We start from the raw sequence: 8,805 nt of genomic DNA, 5'->3' as shown, positions 1-8,805 counted from the left end.
TGAAGTTGGCCAAAGTTTCTCCACTAAACATACTTCCATGCAGCGTATTAGGAGCTGTTGGTCTGTTCCCTGAAATCTCTATCGGAGATAGCTGATGTATACTACATGTAGTTACAGATCACACAGAGAAAGCAAGGACAGAACTATACAAAGATCTACTGGTTTTGAGAACTTAGTAACAGCTTTTGTGGTGTCAGGCGTAGTGCGGCCACTCACTTGAACTGTAGTAACAGGCAGGCTGTATTTGCCAAAATGAAGTCACTATTTTGTGATGAGTAATTAAAAACTTTCTGAATACACTTTTATCCTGGCATTCTTTTAATAACTAACAAGACTCTTTTTTTTCGTATGACATTTTATAAATGTTATCTGTCTTGTTTATATCCTTAGGCCATCACGGCTATGACATAACTACCACATTTTATAAACATGCTGCAGCTGTCCATAATCCTTATAAATTAATATATTGCATTGCTACAGTGATTTAGACGGTTTCTGGACTCCCCAAAAATGATCTTGCCCAAATAAGCTTATAAGCCAAATAGGCAACAAGAACAGTGTGTAACAGCTGATAAAAAGTAAAAAAAAATCTGATCAGACTGAAGAAATGCTGATCCTGAGCACACGCACTTTTCCTCCAGATGTTTTCCCTTACACCCATTTGTTTCTTAAGGGGGGAAGAATGACTGCATTATAAGGAGAAAGGACATAACTAATACAGCACCTACAAGTCTGATGTTTCTATATCTGGGCTTCAGGGACCTAGCCCCTAAGATAAGATACAAAACCCCAAATCAAGTGCCTCAGTTCCCTGTGGAATACATGAGAAAAAATCTGGAATCCCAGAGGAATGATAAAAACATATTTGCACACTAGGTCATGTAGAACTAGCTGATACAAAAGGCTGGCAACATGAAGCTGCTGAAATCTCTTTTCTCTCTAGTTCGAATACACTGATGTGTACTTGATATGCAGAATAAATACAGCCTGTAGGCTGGAACCTAGTATCGCTCTTAAGTACCGAGTACTGCTGCTACGATTAAGCCCTTCATACATTGCACTTGCGCACTGCAGATTAGCCCAGCACAAATGCAAACTTTTCGTTATCCAAACTACTTGCATTTCTAGCCATGCATATGAGTATCACAGATATTTAATAGTTTCTCCATACATGCGCCCTTTAGTACATTAATCATTTTGGTTACTCTTCCCTGAATTCCCCCTAGAGCACTTATTACCTTATGGGAGAGAAGTAATATTAATTAGTCTATTAAATGGAGGAAATACTAATTCAGATGTATGCAGAGAAAATTTTCTTCTGTATTTACTCTTAATTTACATCTTGATGAGGCAAATCCCCAATGTTACTTCGCCAAGTTAAATAAAATTTCACTGGTGATTAAAGCTGTCCTATGGGACTGTAGGAAATACATGTCTTAATGAATTTGGTCCACTAACAGGATATGGCCAAGAGTAAATTACATTTAATATCTTCAAGCAAAAGTAATCAAGAAAACATTTTTTTCAGAGCTGCTGGCACTTCTGAGTGCAATTTATTTTCAATTGAAATAGATGACTATTGATATGCGTAACATAACTCTATATAAGAAGTTTGATTACCCCTTGGGAACTGCTGTCCCACACTTGTACTCTCTCCAAATGCACAAAGCGCTCCGGCAGCTTTCGGCTCATTTGGGAGCTCTGAAGTGCCACTGCTGAAATGCAAACATGACATATGTTATCCAAAAAAAAAAAAAAAAAAAAAAAAAAAAAAATTGTGGTAGTTTTTATGTTTATCTTTGCTACTTAGATTTCAGATTACAAGGGCCCAATTCCACCACAACAAATGGAATAGCAGAATGAGACCTACGAGCACCAATAGTTCAGGGTTCTCCTGAGCAGAGGAAAGAAAGTGGTGGGGTCGGGTCCTGTGCCCGGGCCTCCAAGAGCGGTGAGCGGTGTCCGCTCCCAGGCCCTGGCCGGCTCAGAGGTCCCAGGCCGCGGCCGAGAGCTGAAGACGGTGCCAGGGCGAGGGGCGCGAAGGCGCAGTGGGGCCGAGGGCTCCCGGGGCAGCGGTTGGGTGTTTCAGGGCAGAGGGAGAGGTTAAAGAAAAGCCGGGGAGGGAACCGCGAGGTGCCGCCAGGGCCGCTGCGGAGAAGAGCAGAAGGGGGTCGGGGAGGGTGTTACCAAGGGCGCCTTCGAGCCGCATCGGAGATCGCTTCTTGAACACCACCGCGGCCCTGTGTGTCTGCGTAAGGGCCAAGGGGAGACGGCGGCTCCCCGGGAGCTAACGGGCCGCCGAGGGCTGCGCCGAGAGTGCACACGCGTGGGCTCAGGGCCGGGCGGGGCGGAGCGGGGCGGGCGCGCTCGCAGCCCCCCGCAGCCCCCCGGCAGCGGAGACGCCGCGCTCGGGCTCCGCGGCCCCGGCGCCGCCGCTCCGCCGCCCTCGCTGCTGCCCGCCGCCGCCGCCGCGTCCGGCACGGCACGGCACGGCACGGCTGGCTGCCCTCTGCCAGCCCGGCCCCGACTATCCCAGACTGCCCCAGCGCTCTCCCAGACTGTCCCACTCTGTCCCAGCACTGTCCCAAACTGTTCCAGTGCTGCCTCAGCTCTGTCCCAGCGCTATCCCAGACTGTCCCAGCACTGTCCCAAACTGTCTCAGTGCTGCCCCAGCACTGTCCCAGCGCTGTCCCAGACTGTCCCAGACTGTCCCAGCACTGTCCCAGCACTGTCCCAGTGCTGCCTCAGCTCTGTCCCAGCGCTATCCCAGACTGTCCCAGCACTATCCCAGCACTGTCCCAGCGCTATCCCAGACTGTCCCAGCCCTGTCCCAGTGCTGTCCCAAACTGTCCCAGCAATATCCCAGCACTGTCCCCGTGCAGCCCCAGCAGTGCCCCAGCACTATCCCAGACTGTCCCAGCAATATCCCAGACTGCCCTAGACTGTCCCAGCGCTGTCCCAGTCTGTCCCAGCACTGTCCCAGCACTGTCACAGTCTGTCCCAGCGCTGTCCCAGCACCGCGCGGGCACAGTCGCAGCTCCTGGGCGGGACGCCCCCGGCCCCAGGTGCCCGCGGGTCCCGGGGCAGAGGCTCCCCCGCGCACGGCCGCGCCGCCCCGCGCTCCCCGGCTGCCCCAGCGCCCCCGCCGCGCTGGGTCGCGCCGCAGGAGCGCTCCGGCCGCTGCCACCCGGCAGGAGCGACTTGTCTACTCCGCCGGGGAGGGGGGCAGCAGGGGCTCTGCCGAAGACGACCCGCGCGTTACTGGGACGCTCGGACGCGCTGTTCGCCGTGTCACCATTTCACGGGAAACGCCAGCTGTGTTTCAGCTCGGCCCGGAGAGCGGAGCACGGACAAACCTGCAGCTCGCCGCTGTCAACTTTGCGGAAAACGGCCGAGCGCAAATTTCTTCTCGCATTTCCCTCCCAGAAGAAGCTGAACCCGGGAGATAAATAACTGTCTCGTGGTAAATACTGACCAACAGCAGCAGCTGGAGACGAATCACCCCAACACCGGCGTTTTAACTGCAGCCTTTGGAGGAGAGGGGGAGAAAAGGGAGAGCTCCGAGCAGCCGCAGCCGCCAGCACACCCATTGGTTTCACTGGTTCCAGCGTCTGCGAGGAAAAGATAAGAGGCTGGTGCAAAATAAATAACTAAATAAAAATGAATGAACGAACGAATAAAAGTAAGCAGCACTAATCACTCAAAAGTAGGTGCAGCTCCGCAAAGCGGCTAATCCCGGCTGGGCAGCGGGCTGGCCGCGACGGAGCGCAGCGCCCGTGGCCGGGGGGCGGTGGGGGCTCTGGGAGCCCCCCGGCCCCGGCGCGGCTCCCTCCGCACGGCCGCCGCCCGCAGGGGCCGGTAGCCCGAGGCCGCGGAGAGCGCGGGGCGCGGAGAGGCGCGGGGCGGCGGGGCCAGCGCGGAGCGGCGCTGCGGCTCCCTCGGCGGCGGGCGGCGACTCCGCGGCATCGGTTAACCGCAGGAAAGGCGGCAGCTTAGCTGACAGCTCGCCGCCCCTGAGCGCGAAGGGTGATCAGAACTGAAAGTCTGAAGCAGCCCCCAGCCCCAGCCGTGCTGGTTTCGGGGCAGCGGGGCGGAAACGAGCGCAGCTATCGACGCAATCCGCCACCAGCCTGAAAGCTAGGCTTGCTTTCCCAGGAGTCAGAAATTACTTTTCGCGTTCCTGTTGCTATCTTTTCTGTCTTTATCTAAACGCCCAAGACACCAGAAAGTTTCTGCGGGAGAAATTGTAACATTATACAGTATCTGCTCATTTTCCCGGAAGCGCAAGCCAGTCGGGGAAGCAGATCTGCAGACACAAGCTGCGAACTGCTCTCGGCTCCGCTTCGCCTGATGCAGTTCCGTGCAGAAAAGTGTAGTTCACCGCCAGGACCCCTCTCTCGCACCCTCATGCTGCCACAATTTCACTTCCCGGGGAACAGAATCGGGCCCCGGTGAGCACTCCTGCTTGGCTGCCCCAGGCTCCCTATATAACCGAGGAGAGGAAATCATCTACATCAAAGTTCAAAAGCGGGCTAACTTTTTTTAAAAAATTGTTGTTGTTTTCTACAGTGATAGTCCAGCTTTTTCTGACCCTCTGGACTTTTTGGCTGAATTGCACCGTCTGCCTCGCTGCTGAAAGGAGGCAATCCTCCGCTTCTTTTTTACGTGCTGAGTAACTCCCTGTGCGCCGGGAGAAACGGGAATACCAGCAGACGCCCAAGACCCCGAGCGTTTGCACTTGCTGCTCGTGATGAGGGCAGCTGGATGGAGACAGGGCACGGCGGCGAGGCAGCGCGGCCACCTGCGGAGCCGAGCCTGCTCGAAGGGGAACCGCCGCGCAGATTTGCGCCAGGTTTGCCAAGGAGGAGAAACGGGCGGGCAGCCCGGGGGAAAGGCGGAGAAGAGGCGGAAAACTAGGCGCTTGGGGCACTCAGCCTGCCAGGCACACACCAATTTGGTTGCTGGCATCAGCGAAGCGTCGGACTGGGGAGCGCCGAGGGGCGACGGGCTGCGCGGGCGGTGCGCGGTGCGCAGTGCGCGGCCGGGCCCCGGCCGCCCCCTGCCCTGCGCGGCACCGGCGGCACCGCGCCAGCGACACCCCCGCTCTTGGCCATGGCTCTGAAGCAATTAAAATAATAATAATAACAAAAACCAAACAAAAAACAGGAGCAGAGAAGTCGTCGGTGGGAAACCGCTACCCAAACTCCGAGTTATCCTATTTTTTTCGCTAAGAGTTGTCATTATTTGCTGTGTATATCCTCCCTCCGGTCAATCGTGATGGCACGTTTTAAACCTTCCACTAATTTACACAGAGCAGAGACTACGAACGACACTTTCCAGTTGCATTAGTGGAAAAAAAACAACAAAAACAAACAAAAAAAAAAAAACCCAAAACACCTCAACTCAATTAAAAATAACGATTTTCTTCCTGGACAGCAACCAATGTTTTGCCTTTACCTTCCCGGGACTTCCATTTAACCTCTCTAATATCCTGAAAGGCTCTAATCGTTTTGCATACATGGTATCGTACCTTTTCGCTGCTGCAATACAGAACAGTAAAGGGCTGACCACAGACTGCTCAAATAGCTAGTTTGCTCAGTAAAAAAGAAAAAAGTAAGAAAGAAAGAAAAAGTAAAGAAGTGATGAGGCGCACAGGGTTAATTAAATCATGCAGAGATTCAGTTGTATGAGCAAAAATCATTCAGTCTTTAACAATTTGGTAGCACACGCTGCATACGTACAACGATGTCTGAAATAATAACTACGAAATTACACAGCTCTAGATACACAAGAAGTTTCCAGACCATACCCCCCCCCAAAAAAAAAAAAAAAGAAAAAAAAAAAGAAAAAGAAAAAAAGAAAAACCTCTCGGTAGGGCTGACTCGCGTTAACCGAGGCTGCCGCTCCTGCAGCTTCCCCTTGCCGCGCAGATCACGTCCAGCTCCTCCCCGGCGTTGCCCCGCTCCCGCTTCTGGAGCCCGCTCTGCGGGCTCGGCTGTAGGGGAGGCAGGGCAGCGACCTGGGGGAGCGGAGGGGCTCGAGCGCCCGCCCTCGCCAGCCCTTCCCGAGGGTTTTCCAGCGAGGAGCGGGGGCAGGTCCCCGCGTCCCGCCGTGCCCGGGTCCCCGCCTGCAGCGCCCGAGGGCGCCTCGGGGCTCTCCCAGAGCTGCCATCCCGAGGCGAGCAGAGCGCCGAGATCCTGCAGACCCTCCTATTTCGCTGGAAACGGAGAGGCACCGTGGCAGGCTCTGCCGGCACCGGCGCTGCGGGGACCCTTCCCGCCGCCCCTCGCCCGCTCCCTCGAGCTCTTCTCGTCTTTGCACAAATCTGCTCTTTTTTTTTTCCCCCAAGCGCAAGCCGTCCCCGCAATACCTTCTCAGCTGCATTTGACATTTGCGAAAAAAGCCGAGCTCTGTAGCTGTGGTTGCCACCAGTAACTTTCCGTGACACCACAGGGGAATTTTTATTTCTCTGCAAATTGCGCGGGCGAACCCATTCAATTTATTTGATGATCGCTGGCAAACACGTGTAGCACCCAAGAGAAGCTGGATGTGCAAGCGTGGTTCATCTGCACTACGAGACAGTGGGGCTACCCCTCTAACCAGGCTACAGCCTGCTAGGTAAGGCAGGCGCTGGGAAATGGTGCTTGCAAACTTGCCATTTCCCCACCAAAAACCACCCCTTCCCCGATCCCCAAAGGCAGAAGTGACATTTTCCTATTCTCCCCGCCGCTTAGGTACATATGGAGCTGCTTTCGATTGCTCTCTAAAAAGCTCGCTGATTTCGTAAGAAAGAGAGAGTGAAATAAAACCATTTCAGAAAACACAGAGCTGCTAAAAGTTATTAGTAAAGAGTATCAAATCCAATCCCGATCACGGTTGTGAAGGGACTTTTCGAAAAAGGAAAGCAAATCTAATTCGATCTCTCTGTCCCATTCTGAAATCTAGGAAGCTACCGTACTTCGCCAATAAAATCCTAAAAGTCTGCAAAAAGCTATCATAAAAAAAAAAAAAAAAAAAAATCTTGGGAGGGATGTGCAAACACGGTTAGCGCCTGACCGGAAAATCCAGGCATCTGGAAGTGAATTTTGTCGTTTCTATCTGACTGCTGGTGTCAACGGCATGTTGATAAATAATAACTGAGACTTGAGGGGGAGCGGCAGGGGGTAAGGAGGGGCAGAAAGCTAAGTTTTCCAAAAGGTGGAGTTTTGGAGGTCATTTCAGCTAGACTCTTTCGTCATTTGGAATATAAAAGTCAGCTGAGTGGCTGATTTCCTTAGTCCCTCGCCTGACTTGGATGATGCAGTAACATCGCGTATAGATTACTTTAACCGAGAAGTTAAAACACGCTTGTTCTGCCCCTGATGTCCGGCTGAGCGGTTAGTAAAAGGTCGGTATAACCGTCCGAGCTCGATGAAAACCGGATTAAACTATTAGCTTTGCGAATAGGGACACTGGGAACATAATGGTGGCTGCGTTTGTGTTATATTACAGAAAGCATACGGAAAGCTGTTTGGTAAGCAAGAACTTTTTGAGAGGAACTTCAGGGTTTCCTCATCTGTCTTAAAAGGGAAACAGTATGCACCATGTAGTAACTTTTCCCTATAAGGCATCTACTGTCCGGTGCAGTAAACAACCGGTGTCCCTTCCGAAAACGAAGGACGCTTCTCCCACCGGCCTCTCAAAAACTTGGAGAAAAACCCTTTCCACGCCGCTGAAACCAGCTTTCCCCCCTCGCAAAGCAGCTGGCAAAGTAACACGGAGGAGGGCGAGCCGCGCTGCGGCTCCTGCCCGTCCGAAAGCCGGCGAACCCAGAGGCGCTCTCGCCCTCAGAAGTGAAACCGGGCGGATGGAGCCGCGCTGCTGTGCGCGCCGGCGGGGAGCGAGGGGGCGGCGGGGCTGCGGGCAGCCGCCGCCGGAGCCGGAGCCGCCGCCGCGGGGCTGGAGCGCCCGGGGCGCCGCTCGCTCGCCGCTCGCTCGGGCAAGCAACGCAGGTCGTAACGGGTTGCCTCAGGTTACCCACGTTTGGACAATTAAGCTTTTCTTCGGAGACTTCGAAAGCGCTGTTGCAACACTGCAAAGCGCCGTGGCTTGCGCTGAAACTCAGCCCCCATCTGAGCAATTACGCTGCGGCTAACCAGACCGCGCTTGGAGGCTGCGTGCCTGCTTCTCGCCGCTCGCCCATTTCACCTCTCGCTTTTATCTCCCTTCGCCAATTTCCAGCACAACGCCACTTTTATATATATTTATATATATAATAATCTTCTGTCTCAGGGACGTGGGTTTTTTTTTTAAGTGCCAGTGTATCATGTCCCATTTTCTTCTAAAATTTCGGGAAATAAGAAAGTGAATTGCCTACCTGCTCTCTGTTCACTTTTGAACTCTTTTCAGAAAAGCTTATTCGTACTTTATAATATAGATCTATTCTTTATTATTACTATTCACTGATTCATAGGATCTTTACATCAGCAGTTAAGGGGCTATTAAAAGAGTTTCACTTTTGCCAACGGTTTTAACACTATGCACAAAAGACGATCCGTCTTTTGAGTGACGCTGAGCACTGTCCGTCTTCGAACTGGGCAATTTTCGTTATGTTATTTGTTTCTTTCTTTTTTACCATAGCAGAGAAGAAGAAGAATAGCCATAGTCCCTACAGAGAGCTCAGCAGAGATGAGCAAGCATCGTGCTCTGCCTCGAAAGCAGCGAAGTGGGACGGAGATCTCGCTGCGAAGCACAAAATCGTAAAGAAGAGGGGAAAAAGCAGGATTAGGAGACAATTCAAGAAAATAACCACAGTAACTGATTTTA

This window comes from Rhea pennata, chromosome 1, assembly GCF_028389875.1.
Source record: "Rhea pennata isolate bPtePen1 chromosome 1, bPtePen1.pri, whole genome shotgun sequence".
In the NCBI taxonomy this organism is placed as follows: domain Eukaryota; kingdom Metazoa; phylum Chordata; class Aves; order Rheiformes; family Rheidae; genus Rhea; species Rhea pennata.
This window is presented reverse-complemented; position numbering follows the sequence as displayed.